Here is a 25947-nt window from a genome sequence, read left to right as displayed (position 1 = left end):
ATGCCATAGTACCAATCTTTTGTAACACCTTGTACAGAACATAATATTTTGGTGATAATTTATTATCCTTCTTAGCTTGCTTAAGGGACATTTTCTTATATGGTTGTAGCCGTAGGAATACCCAATCACCTACATCAAAACTTCTTTCGCTGCGATGTTGATCTGCCTGTTGTTTCATTCTATTCTGTGCCAACACGAGGTTATCCTTTAAGAGTTGGAGGACTTGTTGTTGATGTTCGATGTGATGTTCCACTGCTTGAACCTTAGAATTTTCTCTCAAATATGATGTGATGGATGGTGGCAGATATCCATAAAGTGCCATAAATGGGGTCATTTTTGTTTTTGTATGGAAGGAAGCATTATACCACCATATCAGCTAGAGGCAACCATTTGACCCATTGTGTCTGTTTATCAGATACAAAGCAACAAAGGTATCCTTCCAAACATTTGTTTACTATCTCAGTTTTTCCATCAGATTGAGGATGATAAGATGAGCTATGAGCTAACTAAGTACCAAGACAAGAAAATAATTCTGTCCAAAAATTTCCAGTGAAAATGGGATCTCTGTCACTTACAATAATCTTTGGGTTTCCATGTAGATTTTGAATTGTTTCCATAAATGCAGTAGACACTGTACTAGCTTTAAATGGATGTGATAATGCACAAAAGTGTGCATACTTGGTAAGTATATCAACTACCACCATGATGACACTCTTTCCCTCAGACTTGGGTAAACCTGTGATAAAATCCATTGAAACCTCATCCCAACATTGGCTTGGAATGGATAAAGGTCGTAATAGACCCGGTGTCTTAATTGTTTCAACTTTTATTTTGTTAGCAAACCAAATATTCTGCCACAAACTTTTGAATATCTGATTTAAGGCCCTCCCAAAAAAATTCCTTCTTAACCCTGTGGTAAGTTTTTAAAAATCCTGAGTGCCCTCGTAAGGGAGAAGTGTGCAATTCCATAAGAATATTTTGTTTTAGCTGGGAATTCTGACATAGGTATAAGCAATCTTTGTACCATAACGAATCATTTTTCCAGATAAATGTATCAGACATACTGGAGTCTTGTTGTAACTTTCAAATAAGTGCCCACACTTCTTCGTCATTCTTCCATTCTCCCTTGCTTCGTTTATCCAATCTGGTTGGATAATAGAAATGGCGCACAACAATGCTTCCACATCCTCATCCTTTCTTGAGAGTGCATCTGACACCACATTTTGCTTCCCTTTTTTGTAGATGATTTCAAGGTCATAACCCAACATATTTGTGACCCACTTTTGTTTCTCTTCAGAAAATAATCTGTGTTCTAAAAGGTATTTAAGGCTATCATGATCCGTTTTTACCTTGAAGTGTCTTCCCATTAGGTAGGGTTGCCATTTCTTAAGTGCATGGAGTATTGCCAACATTTCCTTCTCATAAATAGCTTTGTGTAAAAACTTTCCCTTGATTGGATGACTTTCAAAAGCAATGGGTCTTTCATCTTGCATTAAAATAGCACCAATTCCATTTCCTGAAGCATCACATTCCATAATAAAGGTTTTTGTGAAGTCTGGTGTAGCTAAGACCGATGCTTGGCACATTGCCTCTTTAAGATGCTCGAAGGCCTTTGTTGCTTCCGGAGTCCATGAAAATGCATCTTTCTTCAATAATGTTGTTAGAGGTGCTACTATTCTCCCATAATTCTTAACAAACTTATGATAATACCCTGTCAACCGGAGAAATCCTCGCAGATGCTTTATGGATGTGGGGATTTTCCATTCCTTAATGGCTTTAATTTTGCTAGGGTCTACCTTAACTCCTTCATGAGATACAATATGACCCAGATATTCCACCTCTTGCACTCCAAAGAAACATTTGGATCTTTTTGCATATAATTGTTTCTCCTCCAATAGTTGTAGCACCCTATCAACATGTTCAACATGATCCTTCCAAGACTTGCTGTAGATTAGTATATCATCAAAAAATACTAACACAAATTTTCTAAGGAATGGTTTGAAAATGGAATTCATCAAACCTTGAAATGTTGAAGGTGCATTGGTAAGGCCAAAAGGCATGACCAAAAATTCATAATGACCCTCATGAGTTCTAAATGCTATTTTCAGAATGTCTTCAGTCTTCATTCTGATTTGATGATATCCTGAACGAAGATCCAACTTGGTGAAGTAAATTGATCAATGCAATTCATCTAGTAATTCATCAATGACAGGAATGGGAAACTTATCTTTAATAGTGAGCTTGTTGAGCTCCCTATAATCCGAACACATGCACCATGATCCATCCTTCTTGTGCACCAATACTACTAGAGCAGAGAAAGAACTTTGACTCAGTTGAATTATACCAGCCTCTAGCATTTCTGCAACCATACGTTCAATTTCACTCTTTTGGGCATAGGGATATCTGTATGGCCTGATGTTTGGAGGAACACTTCCTGGAATCCGATGAATAGCATGATCATGATCACCAATAGGTGGGAGACCTTTGGGAGTCTCAAATACCTTAGAATGATTGTCCAAGACTTTTTGGAGATCTAGAGAAATAGATGATTCCAATGTGGAAACATCTAGTGAACATAATTGTGCAATTACACCCCTTTGTTCCTTTTTTAGAAGCTTTGTCATACCGTTAGAGCTGATTATCTTTCCCGGTTTCCCTGCAATACCCCGTAATTCAACTTCCTTCCCTTTCACGGAAAATTTCATGAAAAGTTATTGAAAATTAAAAGCTATTGTACCCAAGCATTGTAGCCATTGGACTCCTAGTACAACATCAACACCTCCCATTGGAATGGAAAGCATTGGGCTAGTCAATACATATTCTCCCATGGATAGCTTGATATTGTGGCACTTTCTAGAGAAATTTGTTGTTCCTCCATTTGCAACAACCACTTGACACTCTGGTGCTGGATATAAGAAGCAATTCAATTCTTTTTCTACCTTACAATGAATAAAATTGTGGGTACTTCCTGAATCAATCAACACTATTACCTTTTTCTTCTTGATTTGTCCTTCTATCTTGATGGTTTGAGGAGTGGTAATTCTCGCCAATGCATTACAAGATATGTTCGGATTCATTTCTTCTTTATCTAGGCTTTGTTCCTGGAGTATATCCTCTTCTTTTGACCTTTCTTGCTCCTTTTCTTCTTCCTCTTCACAATCTATGTAGAATAATTTCTTCTCAGCACACTTATGACCTTTAGTGTATTTGCTATCACAACTATAACAAAGCCCTTTTGCTCTTTTTTCTTCCAATTGTTGTGGTGTAAACCTTATAGGTTGTGGAAGACTACGGGCAACAACACTTCCATATTTATAGTTGTGAGTGGTATGCTTCCTGGTTGCCATAATTTTGCTTTCCATTTTTCTTGCTAACCTGAATGCCTTCTCTAATGAATCAGGTTCCCAAAGGCGAACATCATGTTGGATATTATCCTTTAAAGTCCCTATGAACACATCAATCCTATGCTCCTCTGGAATATTTTTTACCCTTATGTTTAATTTTTGGAACTCCTCAATGTGCCTCATTATTGAACCCTTTTGTTTGAGACTTATCAATTGGCTAAAAAAAGTGTTTCTTTTTGTATCCTCATAATGTGCTCTCAATTCTTCCGTAAAAATTTCCCAAGTGATAATTTATTTACGAGAGCAAAGCCATTGATACCATACAAACTAATTTGGTTCCAAGTATAAAGTTACAATACGTACCTTTTGTGTGTTTTGCACATTATTGAGATCGAAAAATTTCTCCATCTGTAATATCCATGTTGCGGGATCCTTGCCATCAAACTTCCTCATATCGATTTTTGGAATATGGTGGGTCTTCGATCCAACATTAGAGTCTATGGAATCATGATTAACTTTTCTTTTGTTCTCATCATGGGTTTCCTTTACTACCCTTTCACCATTAGTGACCATTTCTTGTAGCAACTTATTCATATTTATCTTCAATTCTTCCATCTTATCATCCATGCCATCAATTTTAGCATCCATGCCATTCATCTTAGCTTCCATTCCATCCATATTAGCTTCTACGCCTCTCTTTAAACAATCCATCTTAGCTTCTACACCTTTCTTTAAACCATCCATCTTAGCTTCTACATCTTTCCTTAAACCATCCATCATAGATTCTGTTGCTTTTTGTGCAAGTGACACTTGTTGCACTTGGTCTCGTAATTTTGATATATCATGTTGCATTTCTTCCTCTTCTTCATGAGTCATGCTAGAGCTTTTAGGTTGCTTGCTAGGTGTTTTCATTTTCTTTCCTCGGGGCATCAATTACCGATTCAAACTAATTTTTCAAACCAATCTTATGCAAAAATTTAAAAAAAAACCTACACACCTTTTTTCACTTTGTAGAAGCTTGATATTGAATCTAATGTATCTCTGCAATTTCAGATCATCCAGTTCTGAAATTGTGATCTGTAGTATCCCTCTATGTCCTCTTTCCAATTCCACCAGTGTGATCCAAATTGGATTCTCCAAGGAAGAGTTATGCACAATCTCCCAAGACGACCTGATTATAGACTAGTTCAGTAGAGCGAACTTGTACGACATGGCATGAGTCACTGTTTCAACCTTTGGATATAAAAAATTTATAAAAGAAAATACAGTGTGTCCTCTTTCTGCAAATTCTTACGAAATTTCAATCCGATGCTCAGAGAGAAAATTATGACGATTTTCCCCAGGTCACCTGTTTGGAATGTAATTCAGGAGTTTGCAAAATGACCAACTTCCTCAGATCATATCTCCGCAAATATAATGCAAAAAGCTCTAAAATTTGGACCTGAGATTCAACACGATTTCTTCTCAAATGGGTTTTTTTTTAGCTTCTGAAACGTCGCAGAAAAAAGTTGTAGTGAAAATTCCACGATGACCTGTTTGAAGCAGCGAAACCCTAGAATCCAAAGCTTTGATACCAAATGTTATGAAACCAGCTTACAAAAAGATAGAAAAGAGAGATCAACGCCTTGGAATTCAGCCTCTTCAAGGGGGAAACCTCCTTTACATTACACAAATGAGAAATTCCTCGATGATTCAAATGAAAAAATCTCCTTTCTATTTTTAGGAGTCTAATGAGTCACAATATAACCCAGCCGACCTAACAATAATAATATAAAACCACAAAAATAACAATAGAGCGATTCTATGGGGCATAGTAATAACAATATGGGGACAATAGGGGCACAAGAATATTAATAAGGGATACAACTACAATAGTAATGGGGTAATCACTAATATTATAGGGACCCACCATATTGCTTCGCGACTGTATGCCATTTGGAACGATGTTTTCTTCTGTGTCTATTTTAATGTTGTTCTGTAAGCCCACAATTTTACTGGCACCCGCTCATCCCAGTCATCTCGATTTGTTGAAACAATTTTTTTTAGGTGCTTCTCGAGTATCTTATTGAAGGCTTTGACAGTTCCATTAGCTTGAGGATGGTACGGGCTGCTCTTTTGATGTTGGATAAGAAATTTCTTTAGGAGAGAAGCGACATTTTCATTAATGAAATGAGCCCCTTGATCACTAGTTAGGCTCTTCAAACATCCAAATCTCGATATTATGCTTTCAAAGATGAATCTTGCTGCTATATCGGTTGTATAGTCCTTGACTTGCACTGCCTATGTCCATTGAGTGAGGTACTTTGTAGATTTTATGATGTATATGGCATGGGAATGATGCGCTAGAGGCATAATTGGGCCGATAAAGTCTACTTCTCATTTCTCGAAAATTTGTACTATGTGTACCACATGTAAAAGAAATTCATCTCAATGCGATGGCTTCCCAATTCTTTGACAAACATCAAAACTCTTTGCGTACTCCTTAGCATCCTTATGGAGGTTACGCCACCACAACCTGACTTGTAGTATTTTCCTTGCAGTAACTTTTCCCTCGAATGGGCCTCCCGCAACCCGAGCGTGACATTCCCATAACACGTCTCACCTCTCGTGTTGAAGGAGATAGCATCACATAACTTGATCAAGTCCCAATTTGTATATATGTCCTATAATAAGTTGATAATCTGCCACTCTCACTATTAGGTGTCTTTTCTGCATTGCCATGTATCCCTCTAGGAAGTGTCATGTTGTTAATAACAAAACAATCTCCTCTATAGTCTTGTATGGCTTCTATTCGGAACAAGTCGGCATCTAGTAGTTGATCATCTAGTGGTCCTTAATTCTCTCTTGAATCCAACCTAGATAGGTGATCTGGACCCACATTTCACCTTCCTTGTTTTATAACCACTTCAAATGTGAATTCTTGGAATAGTAACAACAATCGACAGATCCTTCCTTCCAAGACTGGCTTGTTTACCTGGTATTTTAAAGTTGAATGGTCCGTGAAGAACTTGAATGGTGCTCCCAGTAGATAGTGCTTGAAATTTTGCAAGGAGTACACCATGGAAAATGCTTCTCTTTCTGTTGTGTTATAGTTATTCTCTCTTGTTTATAGTTTCCTACTAGCGAGTAAATTGGGTGGTCCATGTTTCTTTCTTCGGGTTGTGCTAGTACGGCTCCTAGTGTAATTCCTGATGCGTCAATTTGTACATCGAACTATTTATTCCAATATGGGTATACAAGGATAGGAAAAATCACCAATTTTTCCTTTAATTTGTTCAACGCTACTTGACAGGCCTCTGTCCACCTGAAGGCTTCCATCTTCTTTAGCAGTTTCTCCATGGAAGCCATAATTGAGGCATAATTGTGGATGAATCGGTGGTAATATCCTATGTGGCCCAATTTTGATTGCAGTTGCTTCACATTATTCGATGGATCCACACTGCTGTTCTCACTATTAGGTGTATTTTCTATGTTTCCGTGTATCCTCTGGGTAGTGGCTTTTTGTTAATAACACAACAATCTCCAATCTCCTCTAGGTATTCTGGTATGGCTTCCATTCGGAACAAGTCAGCGTCTAGAAATTTATCATCTAGTGGTCCTTTATTCTCTCCTGACTCCAACCTAGATAGGTGATCTGGCCCCACATTTAACCTTCCTGGTTTTATAACCACTTCATATGTGAATTATTGGAATAGTAACAACCATTGACAGATCCTTCCTTCCAATATTGGCTTGTTTACCATATATTTTAAAGATGAATGGTCTGTGAAGAACTTGAATGGTGCTCCCAGTAGATAGTTCCTGAATTCTTTCAAGGAGCACACAATGGTCAATGCTGTAGAAATTTTGAATAATATGACACATATTCACAGAGATTATCCTGATTATACACTTATAAGCGGAACATGCATAATACATAACCTCCTCTACATTTATCATCAATTTACAGAAGCAGAAACATTCACAGGCACACATAGAAGCATCAATCAAACTCATTAACACAGTATGTATCCCGGGGAAAGCATCTCGCTAAAAACCCCAACTATCTGTATATTATATTGATTGAATCATGTAACATTACAAAGTACAATGCTTATCACAAGCAATCCAGTACCAGCTCCACCTGTTACACACAATACAGCTCAGATTTGATCTCCAAATCTATTCCACTGCTTGCCTGCCTCTCCAGCTCAATACCTGCTCAAGAACTGATGAGAATGGCTTCCCAAACTCGTATTTCACCTTAAAATAATCACTCACACTTTGTTGGACATGAGCAAAGGCTAAAATACTGGGCAAATACGTGAGCAAACTCATTGGCATACTCAATCCCTTGATTGTGCAAGATCTGGTGCACAACTATAGTCACAACTGATAGCAATCTGATTCTCTACCACCTGTCCCTGTTGAACTGAACATGCACTGACATGCAACTGAGTTAACTGATGTATTCTATAGTTGCATTATGAGTTAATAACTTGTGAATTAATTAATAACTAATTCACCCAACTCATCTCTAGTCTATTGATCAGTTAGACTAAATACAACTAGTTTAACAAAGCTAAACTGAACACAACTCCATCAACTGCACCTCCAGTCCACTAAACTCAACTCACTTGAGTTCTAACTGAAGTCATGCATGCAACAACTCAACTGACTCATAAGAAAAGCGTATTTCCTTTTGACAGCTGCATGTGCCACCTCTGTAGCTCAAACTGAAGTGCTCCAAGAGAAAAATATCAAGTTTATAGTCCAAATATTATTATGAGACAATAATATTTGACTTTTCTATTTTTGACAGCCAGTCTAAAAATAGACTTTGATCACTCACACTGTGATCACTCACACTTTGATCAAAAATAGAAGTCCATCTATTTTTCCCAACTTGACCAATCATCCATAAATAGCAACCTGCAATCCATAGACATGATCCATATGTCTAAAAATAGACATAGTCTAAAAATAGACTTGCGCCAAAAATAGCCTGCGGGCTCACTTAGTGAAGGCGACTCTTTTCACTAAGCTCCATCATCTTGTTGCACTCTCAACAAGCATTTCTTGTTTCACACTTTTCAACACTCCCTCTCAATAAGAAAGGCTTCATCTCAAACCCGATCCTGTAACTCTGGAATGTTCTCCATGTAACACATCTGGCCGGTCCATTTGCTCTATCATCAAAGTCTCTGACTGCTATTGCCTCTGTCAACTGAAACTCTGCATCTCTGTGCTCTTCAGTATCTGACTACTCTAGCCTCTGTCACTTTGATCTCTGACTGCATCTATGCTGCTCCTGGTTCTATCTCCCAGCATTGCATCCACACTGCACCTCCCAACTGACCTCCCTGTTGGGATAGAAACATCCTCTGATGCTGAAGCTCTACCTGCTGCTGACAAGTGCTCCCTCTCTGACATCTGCGCTACTGCAACATCTCCATGCATCTCACACCATTGCACACCTCTTTGTGCCACCTAGCACTGTATAAAACACTTGTGCCTCTCGCATTGCTACAGCCTGCTAGCTATGCATTGTCATGGGATTCCCTGCACTGTCGCTCTCTCTGCAGCTCCATCCGCATCTGTCTCTACCCAATCAGTCAGTTCCTACTACTACACATTGGGGCTCCCGTAGCAAGGTCTCATCCAAGAGGTTGGGTACCTCAAGGATCCTGCCCCTCCTCCTTGGGACAATCAATCCACATCACCCCACCTCTTACCTGGAGGTATGGCTGCATGCGATCCCTTAGCCCACCTGGCTCGAAGTTTCCCCCTACTGGAGGTCTCTGGATGAGTAGATGTCTCTACTCTATCTCCTCTCAGCTTCCCTTGTTTTAGCTGCTCCACAACCTCCTAAAGCTGCTGCACCAATCGTGGCTCCTCCACAATCGTCTGAGACTTCTTCTGGCTCTGCATGTTGAGAGGTAATATATGCTCCCTCTCAACCACCAAGTCTCCATCAGTTGCCTCGCTGCTCAAGGCTTTGCATGCATCTTGAACCTCAAGAGCATACAGGTTCTTGACTCGTGAACCAATCTCATGACAACGAAAGCATCTCACCTTCGACTTTTCAACCTTCTTCCCATCATCGGAAGAACTGGATTTGGAAAGAGAAACCTTCTCCTTCCCCTTCTTTGCCTTACTCGCTAAGGCACATTTCTCCTCATCCCGCATGGATGAAGAACTGTATCTAGTGCTTCGTCTAATCTCCTCCTGCACAAGATCCGACCAAAGTCTCTCCCATCCTGGCAGTTTCTCCCTTCCATTCACCGAGTCCTGGTAGCTATACCAACTCTTAGGAAGGTCAAGGAGTCCTAGACTCACCATCCTCATCCGACAGTCACCCCCACACTTACCAGCTCATCCTGGCATTGGTTGAACTTCGTGAGATACTGGGGCATACTGTCTCCATTCTCACACTGAATGTTTCTGAGTTGTATCTCTTGCTTTGGAATTAAATTCAAATTCCACCAGCTCAAAACTCAACCGCTTCTGATCTAAGATTCGTGAGAACACAATATTTCTCGTACAGAGATTGACTGTACGGGCATTCACCAGATATCTCACCTTCCAAAGGAAGGATGAATCCAAATGCTACCTGGCCCGATTACAGACTCTGCCTAAAGAAATAGAATGTAAACACTTCTCGAATAGTAGATCTGATGATCAATCCTCGCTTGATATCCTGTAAAAATCTCTTCTACAAATCAAGCAGCTCCGATACCATGTAGAAACTTTTTCTACAAATCATCTAGCTCTGATACCATGTAGAAATTTTGAATAATATGACACATATTCACAGAGATTATCGTGATTATACACTTATAAGCGGAACATGCATAATACATAACCTCCTCTACATTGATCATCAATTTACAAAAGCAGAAACATTCACAGGCACACATAGAAGCATCAATCAAACTCATTAACATAGTATGTATCCCGGGGAAAGCATCTCGCTAAAAACCCCAACTATCTGTATATTATATTGATTGAATCATGTAACATTAAAAAGTACAATGCTTATCACAAGCAATCCAGTACCATCTCCACCTGTTACACACAATACAGCTCAGATCTGATCTCCAAATCTATTCCACTGCTTGCCTGCCTCTCCAGCTCAATACCTGCTCAAGAACTGATGAGAATGGCTTCCCAAACTCGTATTTCACCTCAAAATAATCACTCACACTTTGTTGGACGTGAGCAAAGGCTACAATATTGGGAAAATACGTGAGCAAACTCATTGGCATACTCAATCCCTTGATTTTGCAAGATCTGGTGCACAACTATAGTCACAACTAATAGCAATCTGATTCTCTACCACCTGACCCTGTTGAATTGAACATGCACTGACATGCAACTGAGTTTACTGATGTATTCTATAGTTGCATTATGAGTTAATAACTTGTGAATTAATTAATAACTAATTCACCTAACTCATCTCTAGTCTATTGATCAGTTAGACTAAATACAACTAGTTTAACAAAGCTAAACTGAACACAACTCCATCAACTGCACCTCCAGTCCACTAAACTCAACTCACTTGAGTTCTAACTGAAGTCATGCATGCAACAACTCAACTGACTCATAAGAAAAGCGTATTTCCTTCTGACAGCTGTATGTGCCACCTCTGTAGCTCAAACTGAAGTGCTCCAAGAGAATAAAATCAAGTTTATAGTCCAAATATTATTATGAGACAATAATATTTGACTTTTCTATTTTTGACAGCCAGTCTAAAAATAGACTTTGATCACTCACACTGTGATCATTCACACTTTGATCAAAAATAGAAGTCCATCTATTTTTCCCAACTTGACCAATCATCCATAAATAGCAACCTGCAATCCATAGACATGATCCATATGTCTAAAAATAGACATAGTCTAAAAATAGACTTGTGCCAAAAATAGCCCGCGGGCCCACTTAGTGAAGGCGACTCTTTTCACTAAGCTCCATCATCTTGTTGCACTCTCAACAAGCATTTCTTGTTGCACACTTTTCAACACTCCCTCTCAACAAGAAAGGTTTCATCTTAAACCCGATCCTGTAACTCTGGAATGTTCTCCATGCAACACATCTGGCCGGTCCACTTGCTCTGTCATCAAAGTCTTTGACTGCTATTGCCTCTGTCGACTGAAACTCTGCATCTCTGTGCTCTTCAGTATCTGACTGCTCTAGCCTCGGTCACTTTGATCTCTGACTGCATCCATGCTGCTGCTGGTTCTATCTCCCAACATTGCATCCGCACTGCACCTCCCAACTGACCTCCCTGTTGGGATAGAAACATCCTCTGATGCTGAAGCTCTACCTGCTGCTGACAAGTGCTCCCTCTTTGACATCTACACTACTGCAACATCTCCATGCATATCGCACCATTGCACACCTCTCTGTCCCACCTAGCACTGTACAAAACACTTGTGCCTCTCGCATTGCTACAGCCTGCTAGCTATGCGCTGTCCTGGGATTCCCTGCACTGTCGCTCTCTCTGCCGCTCCATCCGCATCTGTCTCTACCCAATCAGTCAGTTCCTGCTACTACACATCGGGGTTCCCGTAGCAAGGTCTCATCCAAGAGGTTGGGTACCTCAAGTATCCTGCCCCTCCTCCTTGGGACAATCATTCCACATCACCCCACCTCCTATTTGGAGGTATGGCTGCATGCGATCCCTCAGCCCACCTGGCTCGAAGTTTCCCCCTACTGGAGGTCTCTGGATGAGTAGATGTCTCTACTCTATCTCCTCTCAGCTTCCCTTGTTGTGGCTGCTCCACAACCTCCTGAAGCTGCTGCACCAATCGTGGCTCCTCCATAATCGTCTGAGACTTCTTCTGGCTCTACATGTTGAGAGGTAATATACGCTCCCTCTCAACCACCAAGTCTCCATCAGTTGCCTCGTTTCTCAAGGCTTTGCATGCATCTTGAACCTCAAGAGCATACAGGTTCTTGACCCGTGAACCAATCTCATGACAACGAAAGCATCTCACCTTCGACTTGTCAACCTTCTTCCCATCATCGGAAGAACTGGATTTGGAAAGAGAAACCTTCTCCTTCCCCTTCTTTGCCTTACTCGCTAAGGCACAGTTCCCCTCATCCTGCATGGATGAAGAACTGTCTCTAGTGCTCCGTCTAATCTCCTCCTGCACAAGATCCGACCAAAGTCTCTCCCATCCTGGCAGTTTCTCCCTTGCATTCATCGAGTCCTGGTAGCTATGCCAACTCTTAGGAAGGTCAAGGAGTCCTAGACTCACCATCCTCATCCGACAGTCACCCCCACACTTCCCAGCTCATCCCGGCATTGGGTGAACTTCGTGAGATACTGGGGCATACTGTCTCCATTCTCACACTGAATGTTTCTGAGTTGTATCTCTTGCTTTGGAATTAAATTCGGATTCCACCAGCTCAAAACTCAACCGCTTCCGATCTAAGATTCATGAGAACACATTATTTCTCGTACAGAGATTGACTGTATGGGAATTCACCGAATATCTCACCTTCCAAAGGAAGGATGAATCCAGAGGCTACCTGGCCTGATTACAGACTCTACCTAAAGAAATAGAATGTAAACACTTCTCGAATAGTAGATCTGATGATCAATCCTCGCTTGATATCCTGTAAAAATCTCTTCTACAAATCAAGCAGCTCCGATACCATGTAGAAACTTTTTCTACAAATCATCTAGCTCTGATACCATGTAGGAATTTTGAATAATATGACACATATTCACAGAGATTATCCTGATTATACACTTATAAGTGGAACATGCATAATACATAACCTCCTCTACATTGATCATCAATTTACAAAAGAAGAAACATTCACAGGCACACATAGAAGCATCAATCAAACTCATTAACACAGTATGTATCCCGGGGAAAGCATCTCGCTAAAAACCCCAACTATCTGTATATTATATTGATTGAATCATGTAACATTACAAAGTACAATGCTTATCACAAGCAATCCAGTACCAGCTCCACCTGTTACACACAATACAGCTCAGATCTGATCTCCAAATCTATTCCACTGCTTGCCTGCCTCTCCAGCTCAATACCTGCTCAAGAACTGATGAGAATGTCTTCCCAAACTCGTATTTCACCCCAAAATAATCACTCACACTTTGTTGGACGTGAGCAAAGGCTACAATACTGGGAAAATACATGAGCAAACCCATTGGCATACTCAATCCCTTGATTGTGCAAGATCTGGTGCACAACTATAGTCACAACTGATAGAAATCTGATTCTCTACCACTTGTCCCTGTTGAACTAAACATGCACTGACATGCAACTGAGTTAACTGATGTATTCTATTGTTGCATTATGAGTTAATAACTTGTGAATTAATTAATAACTAATTCACCCAACTCATCTCTAGTCTATTGATCAGTTAGATTAAATACAACTAGTTTAACAAAGCTAAACTGAACACAACTCCATCAACTGCACCTCCAATCCACTAAACTCAACTCACTTGAGTTCTAACTGAAGTCATGCATGCAACAACTCAACTGAATCATAAGAAAATCGTATTTCCTTCTGACAGATGCATGTGCCACCTTTGTAGCTCAAACTGAAGTGCTCCAAGAGAATAAGATCAAGTTTATAGTCCAAATATTATTATGAGACAATAATATTTGACTTTTCTATTTTTGACAGCCAGTCTAAAAATAGACTTTGATCACTCACACTGTGATCACTCACGCTTTGATAAAAAATAGAAGTCCATCTATTTTTCCCAACTTGACCAATCATCCATAAATAGCAACCTGCAATCCATAGACATGATCCATATGTCTAAAAATAGACATAGTCTAAAAATAGACTTGCGCCAAAAATAGCCTGTGGGCCCACTTAGTGAAGGCGACTCTTTTCACTAAGCTCCATCATCTTGTTGCACTCTCAACAAGAATTTCTCGTTGCACACTTTTCAACAAATGCTTCTCTTTCCGTTGTGGTGTAGTTCTTCTATATTGTTGATAGTTTCCTACTGGCGAAGAAAATTGGGTGGTCCATGTTTATTTCTTTAGGTTGGGCCAGTACTGCTCCTAGTGCAATTCCTGATGCTTCAATGTGTACATGAAACAATTTAATCCATCCTCGATATACAAGGATAGGAGAAATCACCAGTTTTTCCTCTAATTTTCTTAGCGCTACTTGACAGGCCTCTGTCTAGCTGAAGGCTTATATCTTCTTTAGTAGTTTCTCCATAGGAGGCATAATCGAGGCATAATTGTGGATGATTCAGTGGTAATATCCTATGTGGCCCAATGATGCCTGTAGTTGCTTCACATTATTTGGTGGATCCATATTTACAATTTCCACAACTTGTGTGAGATCTATACAAATTTCATCCTTGCAAACAATATGCCCCAACAATGTTCTGAATGGAACTGCAAAGATGCATTTCTTTAAATTTAAGGAGATTTGTAGCTGTTTGCACTGCTCAAAGATCACCCAAAGGAGACTAGTGTGTTTCTTTTGCAAGTTGTATACTGTCAAGTCATCCATATATACTTCTAAGAATCGATGAATGTAATCTCTAAAGGAAGCTATGACAATCCGAGAGAAAACATCAGGTGCATTCTTCAGATTGAATGGCATGTCATGATAGGCATAGGACCCCCATTCTGTGGTGAATGTTTTTTTCTTCTTATCTTCTTTCACTATGCGAACTTGATGATATCTTGAGAATCCATTGGTGAAAGAGTAAGCATCATTCCCCACAACGTTATTCAAGACCTCATCATTGAATGGCGTTGGAAATGGGTCATGTACACATGCACATTTTAAGCTCCAGTAATCTACACAGATCTTGATTCCCATGGCATCCTTCTTATTTTATATTACAATTGGGCTGATCCATTCACTTCATCTGCTGGGAATATAAGTCCTACTTATAACATCTTATCAATCTCTTTCTTGACCTTCTCCTTTACCCTCGTGTTTAGCTTATGTGGTTTGTGCTTTAGTGGTCACAAGCATGGCTTTATAATAATCTTCATCTCCCCAATGTCCCCTTTTATTCCTTTTTATTTAGCAATGGAGGCTAGAAACAAGTCTTCGTATTTATGCAGAAAATCAAAAATTTCCTTAGTTGTTTGCTCATACCAATAATCCCCAATGGATTCCATCTTAGGTTTGTAGTTGTTTGCTCATTCCAATAATCCCCAATGGATGCCATCTAAGGTTAGTTTTATGAGCTAATGTTTTTCTTCTGCAACTTTACTGGGAGAAAATGTGGGGTGCCCGCTAAAGGGCCCTCTTTAATATTTCTCTATCCTTCATTTTCTTGAAATGTCAGGTGTCTGAGTCCTTGCAAATCGTCCTCCTCTGGATCCACGTTAACTTTTGCACAAGACATGAACTTTGGATACCCTACCTCATAGAATTACTATAGGAATTTCTCATCAACGCATCCCTCCCATAGTTGTCCTAGAGTAAATAGGATTCTTTTAATAGCATACAGGGTCTTAGTTAGGCATCGGCCACTATCTTTGAATGTGAAACTGATGCTGAATTGGTTAGCCATAACATCCCAGTCTTTGATTTGTCTTTGAAATTCCTCCTATATATACCATGCTTGGGGAATCGTACCCAAGGTATGTATGAACATGTGCACCCAAAGTTCCTTTGTGACTTTCTCTTTTCTCCATGTCTCTATGTAGTTTTCTAAATGTTTTCGGAGATCATAGTTTCCTATATATTCCACCTTCTCCTACGACCAATCTTCCTCCTATCTAAATATCTCCCTCATTGCCCGCTAGATAGTCTCCCATTCACACAAGGTGTTGTGATGCACTCTCTACCACCTTTTTGGGGTGGCTTGTAATGCAATATCCAATAACGGGATCCTATGACTTTCCGTTATAGTTATATCCACCTTATTCAGAAAAGTATCTACTGATTCTATGCTATGAAAATTTGGGTAATTAATTACCTCCACCTCAATCTAGTTTACTCTGCATATCTTGGCATAACATCTGGTATCAACCTCATATCCTCCTTGTTGCCATGCATCCCAAGCGGCTTCCGAGCTAGACTATGAGCTTTTTATGCTTCTCCAACTGAACGATCCTTTTGTTGTGGGATTTATGTAGTATTCTATTTTTCCTGCAGTTAGCCTATACAACTGATCCAGTATCCTAGCTTCATCTTGATCATCTACAGGTTTGGTGAACCTTAGTCCCTGATATCGATCTAGTGGTTCTATTACTCACATCCCTTCTACTTCAAAAATCATCAACTCCTTCTTTATATTAATGATGGTATAGTTCTCATATGCCCAGTCGATACCAAGGAGTGTTGGGTAAGGGTCCTTATCACCCATTATATCTATTACTTCAATTTTGGCATGAGTTTTTACCCCTGCCACATCCACTTCTACGTCTTCTAGCATTCCGATGGGAAAGATGCAATACTAGTTTTCCATCCACAATTGGATTGGTGAATATTTTAGTTATGAGTTTCCCATCGCTTCCCATGTTTTTTTAGGAAAGATATTTACATTAGATCACAGTTCTAACATTGTATATTTAATCTGAAATCTTGCAACTTGAGAACGAACCTGGAATTCCCTACCGATTCTTTTCTTGTTCCTTTGTATCCTCCTTGAATGTCTTTCGGGTAGATTTGTTGATAATGTTTCTCCTTTCTCTTCTTCTTCTGGTAACACTGCTTTTAGACTCCTATGCAACTCCTTTAGCATATGTTCATTATCAACTATTTGCAAGAATAGACTAAACCATTCTTCAATTGGTTGAGAGTTTGCAGTTATGCCTAAGTCTTGTTTCTTTTCTCCTTTTGTCTCTATTAAACTATCGAACAATTTGGTTGCTTCCTGATAGTATGATTTCTATTGGGTGTGGTTGTATGACCGCTTTGGGGATGCTACCTAAACAATTGGAGGTTGATCTACCATACCCCGATCATCTCCTCTCTTCTTACCCCCTCTGGAAACTATGTTTATATTAGTTACTGGAAGCGTGTTAGTTGTTCATGGTTCTGTGTTGAACAAATTAGTTCCCCTCCATCTGGTTCTTTCTTCCCATTTTACAATCAGCTCGGGACAATCTTACATGGCATGCGCATTGACCCGACATTGTGAGCACCAAGGTCTTCTTAGGAGTGGGTAGTCTCTGGTGACATGCCCCTCCTGATCACTATTGTAGCACCTTACGGGTCCTCTACCCCTTATTATTCCTCCTCTCATAACTCCTCCACATCCTGCATAATTAGAATGTTAACATGTCTAGCCATTCTACTAGGGCATCTAATACTCGGCACTGATTGTTGCGGTGAGTTGTGGATGCGCAGAACTCATAGTAATTGTTGTTGGGTACATTGGAGTACTTTCTTAATATTGGAAATACTTGCGGAAAATGTCCATAATTTCTACAGGCTTCATAGTAGTCTTGCAAATTTCAGCCCATGAAAGATCCTTGTGACGCCACTACTGCAACACCTACTATTGGCGGGGCCCCTGATGATCCTGCAATTCCCACTAAACTATTTGTGCATCCCAGCATTGGGTATTCAGTAGCCACATGGCCTTATATTAGCTAGTGAGTACGCCATACATTAGTTTTCACTAGTTGAATCAACTGTAGATATTTTAATTTCTCTGTTAGACTGGAAAGTTAATTTTGGAGGCCCATGATCGATGGGTCTTGTGATAACATCTCTCCCCGCTACTCATGTGGGTATCCTGTCATCGCTTCTATGCGCGATGCTTTCTCTAGGGCATCTTGGAGAGTTCTGATCTTCTGTTGCATTAACAATGTTCTAGTAACGGATAGGAGTGCTTTAATGAACCAATCCCTCTGGTGATTAGGATTTATTGTATAGTTTAGCTTTCTGATAGCATCTTTGAACCTCTACATTAATTCTCAAGCAGTATCTCCTTCCTTCTGCTTGATATCCCATAGTTTTGACAGTCCTTATTGATCTATTTGTGGTACTTTGAACTCTTGAATGAAGCCTTTCTTGATGTCATCCATAGAGGGATTATGATTAAGCTCTACCCATTTTATAAACCACCTTAAAGATATCTCCCTCAACGTAGTTTGGAAATCAATCAATTTCACATTGTCCTGTGTTGGGAAGGCACTCCATATAGCTTCACATAGGTACCAATGTTTCTCCACACCTTCATTCCCTCTACTAGCAAAATCTGGATCTCCAATAACAGAGCCTACCATGTTGGTTCAAGTATGTGCTAGGAGCACAAATCCTTAGTTTATGGGTTGTTGAGATCCTTGCAATCTTTGGTTACTAATACTACTAGGCGTGCTATTATTAGATGTATTATATCTTGTATTATATCTATTAGGCACACTGTGTACTCGTATCACTTTAATCAACTTAGCAACAATTTTATCGGGGTTTTTGTAATGCACGAGGGGAAGGTTGAGTTGACCATTACCTAAAATTTGGGGATTCTGTTGCCAAACTTCATCTGATGTATCATCCTCTGCAAACAATATTCTCATCACATCACACATCTCATCTTCCATCTCTTCCTCGTAAATGCCACGATTTCTTCCTTTCGGTATCTTACCCGCAACCTCAGAGGGAGAGTCCCTGTCATTCTCCTGGCCCCTATCTATCCATTCGATATCCCACTCTTTCTCTGCATCCTTTTCCATCTTATTTCCCTCTTTTAGACTCCCTGACACCACTCCTACTTGGTGGGTTCCCATATGTCTCTTCTTCAGCGCATGTACTGCTCTTTCCTGTCACTTTTATACTAGTAGCTCTCTCCTTTATGCTATAATATCTCTAGCTCTCCATGATCCTCCTATATCCATTCCTTCAGCAACATCTAAGTTTCCCCAAATGGCAAAATTCTCCCCTTAGATCCTTCCCCTAGTACTAGGTCTTTATGCTTCCATAATTACTTTGTGTAAAGGTAAAAACCCTTCCTCCACCATCAACATCTTAATCCATAAGAGCATCTCATTCACTAGTTTCCCTCTCAACCCCGATATGAACACCACATCCACTTTCAAGAAAGACTGATCATTCTCTGCTGAAAAATCAACTACGTACCCCTTTATGGTAGTCTATACCCAGAAATATATTGCCCTCTTCATTTCACTATCCAATCATTGGAGCGTTACAAGGTCTGTGAGAACCTAGTTGTGATGGGCTGGCGTAGGTCCTTCTGGTTGGTTCTTCACTTTTAATCTCCTTAACCAGTTATACAATTCTTACAGGAATTTACACCAGAAGATCTCGTACTGATCACTCGTGGCCTCTGAGTAAAAAATTTCTTGGTTTACCTTAGCAGTAGGTTGGTTTCAACGAGTAGCCTTCTCTCACATAAATCGATCTACTCGGTTATCCCACCAGTCCTGTATCTACTTCTTAAATATCCTTGATACCATATTCCAAACCACTTCTTGTGATTTTGGGTCCCGACAAGGGAACCATTTTTTGGCACAAAAATGTCATCAGGGAAAGACCCTAGGTTTAGGCACAAGGGGCCAACAAGGATTCATTGTATTGTAAGACAACACTAGAATTTTCACCTTATCCAAAGGGTAAGGAGTCTCACCTGAGGCATTTTGTGATCGAAACTAGGAAGGAATAAAGGGATATCAAGGATGATCCAGACATTTTTTATAAAGCAAAATGGCTCCCTGATCAGATTAGAGGGGAAAGACATGATAGCTGAAGAAAAGACCAAGATCACAAGCCTTGTTTCCACACTAACGTTGGCTATACACTGACAACATGCTTTATAAAGCTTCTATGGAAGCCTAAGGGAGCGTTAGTGACCCTACTAACTCTACTTGTTGGTTTAGGGATAATGTTAGTGGATCCTAATGAGCATCTAGAGGTCAAAGGAGTGAATTGACTCATAAATATCTCTATATTCCCTCCTAAATCTACTCAGAAAAGCAAGGAAACATCTAAAGTTCGACCTATTTGTGGGATTTCTAATCCTAATGAAGGAGGCAAATGGGAAAGAGCTCAAAAGCATGGCAACATCATTGATTTTACCTTAAGAGACTCATGGAGGAACTTGGCAACCCTAACTTGATTGCTACATAAGAAAAGCTATGGCTATGGTGATAGAGGTCAGATAATTTGAAATGATAGCTTACTTGATTGTCGAGCATAGTCTCAAATCGAAGCATGAGAAGTTGGTAAGAAGGGAGAGAGAGAGGAGCTATAAGGGTAAGGGAAGGCTAATGCAAATGATGGTTGTAATCACTCTTTTGACATTAATATAGGACTGTAGTTGTACTGTCTACTCCATGGGGTTGGCACTATCATTCATTTAGTTGTTTGTCCAATACCTTTTAGCATGAGTAGCTTAGTTATGTGTAACTAGATGTCTTTTATATATTCATGTATTAGTTATCAAGGTTGTATTCTATGATTATGCTTGTCTCTTCTATGTGCAGGACTTGATCTGGAGCCAGCTTAGGGGACTTCCACCTAGCTACATTGTGCTCTCTAGCAAATCTACACAGAGGCTTGAGGTAATGAATTTGTCTTGCTTTGATAGTTAGTTATTGTTTATGGACATGCATGTAACTTTGTGACACCTGCAGACAATCTTACAGTCTACCAAGGGTCCTGGGAAGACCCTTGAGTGTATCTCCATTCTCCATACACCATGCATTATATCCTATAGCAGAATTGGTGACTCCACTGGGGACTATACATTAGTTCCCAGTTCACCCGGATAGTTCCTAGTTTCCACCTCCTTCTAAGACCTCCCTATACTTATGCATTCCTTTTCTGGCCCATCAAGACCTTGTTTCATTCTTCCCTCATATGTTCAACCCTAAATTGGATCCTCAAAGCCCTGTCTTAAACTCTTTTCCCACACTAACGTAGGTTAGCAGAGAAAAAAAAGCTTTATAATGCTCCGTGTCTGCACAAATAGTGGGTTAGTAGACAAGTAACTCTCTGTGGCCTCTACTACAGAGCGTTAGTCACCCAACTTTTGACATGCAGCAGTGTCTGTAAACTCAAAGGGATGGGAAACCTGCTCATGGACTTAAAAAGGATCTACAACTGTACTTTGTTAGCAAATTCTGTGTCCTAAAAGAATTTGTTTTTAGGAAATAGTTTTTTTTTCTTTCTTAAAAAGTTTTTATAAAATAAAAATCAACATTTTTTATTCATTCTTCTGCTTAGCTAGTTAAAATCTGCTTTATTTTGGTTTCAAATAGTTTTTAGAAAGCATTGGAAAGATTTATGTTTGTTATGCATGTGTTATAATGACAAGGATGCATGGAAAATATATGAATGTATGAAAGACTCTCACTTGTAGAATATAGTTTATTTCATCGAATTTAATATTTTCAAACATTGTCTTTTGCATGATTTTGAGTCAAAGTCCCACCAAATATCATACGTCAACACCCCTACCAAAGACACTAAAAAAGTACACATAAAATCTACCTAAAATCAATCAGTAACTCTTTATAGAGCAAACAAACATTAGTTCAGGCTAGGATCTTGGGATAGGCAGTGTGAGTAAACTGCCTAAGATCAGAAACCAAAACTAGTGTCACTAAAAGAGAGAAAATTTCTTCTACCCTCATACTACCGGGACCACTCCAGTCAAAGCAGAGCTAAATACAAGACAAAATTGGACTATAAATGAAGGTAGCCTGCCTTCTCTTACAACTCCTTTGGGTATTCTATGTATTGGGGATCCCTTTAGGGATTCTAGAGCTGAGTTGGGGACTCAGGTATCCTGCCCACATAGCATACTATCTGCGACTATGTCCCCCCTGCAATAGTGTCTGTGATCTAAGGTATCCTTAGTGGCCATACTTTTAGGGACTTACACAAGGTCACTGGGGTGGGCTGCCCTAGTACTTAACACATACTAACCTACTCCGTCTTTAGTTTTTGGGAGGGTGCTTGTCTTAACGAGAGTACTTGGCCCCTTAATATGAGGTTTGGGTGAAGCTCCAGAGTAACCGTAACTGTACATTTGGCCAACCCTATCTATTATTCATTGTGATACTAGGTCTCATCTCTAGTGATCGGTGCTTATTAGACATGGTCATTTCCATCTATTTTCTTATTGATTCACTTAGTGTATTTTTTATTTTTTAGGCGCCCGAGTGTTATCATTGAGACTTTAATAAATATCACGATAAAATTTATTGATAAAAATTATCGATCACCGTGGCTACATCTGACCCTCGTCGTCAATCTAGATGATTGTTAGGACTTCCTCCACTCATTGTGCAAGGTCCGCCGAGCACTAGTGAACCGGATTCCACATCTTTGGGAAATCAGTCTCTAAGATCTCACACGAAATCTGTTTGGACGACTGATGATTCAAGCTTACCAGAGGATTTCTTTACCTCTGGATTTCTTCCTCCCTATAACCCTCTAATCACGAATTCGTTGGACATGTTAGCGCTCAAATCTGCCTCGGGTTGAGGAAGGCAAAACTCAAGGCCACATCAAACCAAGCTCAGCCTCATAGCTAGCCCTATGAGGACAGGAGAGGGCTCTCTCCAGTCAGTCTCGGCAAGAAGGTCTTCAAAGGGGCTGAGATGACCTATATTAGATACTGCTTTTAGGCTAGTAAATTGATAGGAAAAGGGGTTTTAATGAATGATGGGGTTTTCTGGGCAACTTGGGATCAAGAACAACGTGAGCAGGGAAATTAAATGAAAGATGCAGATTATTACATAAGGCAAGATAGGCAAAAAGCTTAACATTCAATTTGAATCTATATGAAATGTGAAGAATGTTTGAGAATGCTGAAAAGGGCATGGATTCATGAATCCTTTGCAGACGGAGGAAAACATAGAACTTGAATACTTTCCCAAGGCAGAGCAGCAAACTGAATTCTGACCTTCACACTTAAAAGTATTCAACAATCAATGATTATGAATGAAACAATAAAAATCACAAGAAACATATGAAAACAGAGAAAAACATAATGCTAAGTTATTACCATAGGGATCGTATGAAACAGAGCTACAAACTTTTAATTAAATCTCTGTCAACTGTACAATAAAACTCTATATTTCTCCCCACACCTCTGCTAGAACTCTCCCTCACCAACCTTTACAAATGATTTTTAATACAACATATAAGCCTAGAGGTGGGATAACAAATCGACCTAAATAAGGAATGGTTTAATTATCATTTAACAAACAAGGTTGGAAAGCCAATCATTTTTTTTGAAAGGAAACAACATATAATATGAAATCTGTTCGATGACCAATGAATAGGAAAAATCTGGAGCGTAGACCATCTGAAATGCAACTGAGGTCAAAAATAGGAAAATCGACCCTATTTCTCTGCTTATGGTTGGTATTCTGCGTTTAATTTGGGTTTGACTGTCTATTCACTTCCGTTACCGTTATACCACCCTCCCAAAATGTCACGACATGTGTCTCTGCTGAAGGCACATTTCCATGCTGCCACATAGATACCCATTGTTCCAGATCACAACCCTGAAGACGTACATTCACCTTCCAAGTTTCATCCTTTGCAAATACATCACTTTAAAGTTTCCCCAATATATAGTTAACACCTCAAGACTCCTAAGAGTACGCAATGCTTCATGGACAGGAACATCCAAAAGAGAACCTGGAAAATGTAGTTCTACAGCCTTTATATACCTACGACACCGTTTAGCCACTTGCTCTGTAATAATTCAACAATTCTAAAAATTTAAAGATCTCCAGAAGTCTTCATGAACACTAGTAGCATGCCAATGTCTACACACTAGACCAGCTTTAAAACGTAGTCCAAATCATCATAGTTAAGCATTTCCACATTATCCATATCATCGTCGACATTCTCAATATCCTTTCAGTTTGCAGGCAAATGCAGTAATTTGGCACGAATCTGGGTGAATAAGAGAAATTTCTTTGGCTCTGAGACTGTATGGGTAGCGCGCCTACCCAACGCGTAGCAAGTGCGTAGTGCACTTGATATTTAACACGGGCTGGGGGTGTTATACACGTAGTGCACCCTATATGGGTAGCGCGCCTCCTCTGTGTCGTTTACCTTTTTGAAACGCTGGCGTTACTGCGCTGGATTTATAAAACAAGTTTTGTTCCCGCATAGAATCGACCTCATGCTTAAATCTTTTTATTTCAGTTGTATCTGAAACAATGGAAAGACAAATTGGTGGCAACTGCACACAATTACCACTCAAGCTTGTCTTGCTGCTATCTATGACCTTAGAATGTTGATGTCTTGTGGTAACCTCCTCTTCATTTTCAGAATCAGCCACATTTCTGTTTCTTTAGTTGAAGATGATGAAGGGCACAAGGTCGTTTCGAAGGTAAATGCACTACAGTCTCCAGCTACAATCGCTTCAACTACTTTATCTTCACTCAATCTAGCGATTTCCTTAATGTAACTGAATCCATTAGAGTCAAGTCCTAAGTTCTCTTTTGTGCCCTCTACTAGAACTATCAAAACTTCACGTTCTCTTGATACACCTGCCTGTGTACTTGAAAACCTTTTGGAAATTTGAATATCAGTAGCCCTAGCAACTTCCAGCATAAGCTGCAATTTATCCTTGTAATGGTACAAATGAAATGGCCCAACAACAAATGTGGTTCCACATAAACATGCTTCTCGATGTTTTGGATCTGCAATTTTGACTTGTACAGAAACTCGCCCACATTTTAGTGCCATGGAAGGAAGAAATCTCAAGCAGTTCGGAATCTCTGAAGGTAAAGATGTTTGCCCCACCATGGCTTGAATAGCTTCCATCACATCATTTGTTATAGGAGAAGAATCTTCAAAAATAAGATGTGTACACTCTGACATCCATTTCTCTGTTGCGTAGGCTCCCATTGATGACACAATGGTACATAAACCATGTTTCCGGTTCAATTTTTCTAGAGCTGGTATACAGAATAAGAATGGAACGAAGTTCAACCTGAAATTTGAATTATTTGTTCCAAACGTTATCAAGTCCCCGTTACTTAGGGTTGTCTCCTTATTTGCTAAAGAAAACACGGGCTTTGAGAAAATTTCCATGCTGACAAATGTGCCAAACTTTGAAAGATCATTCAGGTGAATTTCTGGTGAAGGGACACTTGAAAAGCACTGCAAGGCCTTCTAAGAAGAGGCTGCCTCAACTATGATCTCTGCATGCACACTTGAGATAGTTTTATCAATTTGAATTGCCATTGCACAATCTTTCCGACCAACTTTGTATGTTCCTTGAGATATCAAATAGTAATTAAAACAGTAGACCCATCAAACACTGTAATGGCCAAAATCAGCTTAGACAGATTTTTCTAAACAATGCCCCACACAGGCAGAGTTTGCTAGCTTTCGATTTCACATACCATTTCAATAGCTTTTAAGGTAATTGCTCTACAAAATCAATGTCAAAATCTTATATATGTGAATTATAATTTGAATCCAGCATGAATTGAGACTACTCCGCCTGAAAGGTCTCATATTCAACTTTCTCAAATCCTGCTTCCTTAATCATTTCAGTTAACTTTTCCTGAGATGGAAAATTGCGTACGCTCTCCACTAAATATTGGTAAGACACCTGATCCCCAACAACAATTTCTCCAATAGATGGAATAACTGAAAATGAGTAAAACTCATATAATTCTTGGAAACCAGGGATGTTGACATGG

The 25947-nt window shown here is 39.6% G+C and overlaps 1 pseudogene; it reads right to left on the bottom strand.

Annotated features, from left to right (window-relative positions):
• LOC149253048 (putative leucine-rich repeat receptor-like protein kinase IMK3) overlaps positions 1-18981 on the bottom strand; it is a 98101-nt pseudogene extending 79120 nt beyond the window's left edge.
• Positions 18982-25947: the final 6966 nt, after the last annotated feature.

This window comes from Pinus tabuliformis, chromosome 7 (assembly GCF_031772625.1).
Source record: "Pinus tabuliformis cultivar Carrire ecotype Pingquan chromosome 7, CPIR1, whole genome shotgun sequence".
Taxonomy (NCBI): domain Eukaryota; kingdom Viridiplantae; phylum Streptophyta; class Pinopsida; order Pinales; family Pinaceae; genus Pinus; species Pinus tabuliformis.
Note: the sequence above shows the minus strand (reverse complement) of the source record. Positions and strands in the feature narration are given on the sequence as shown.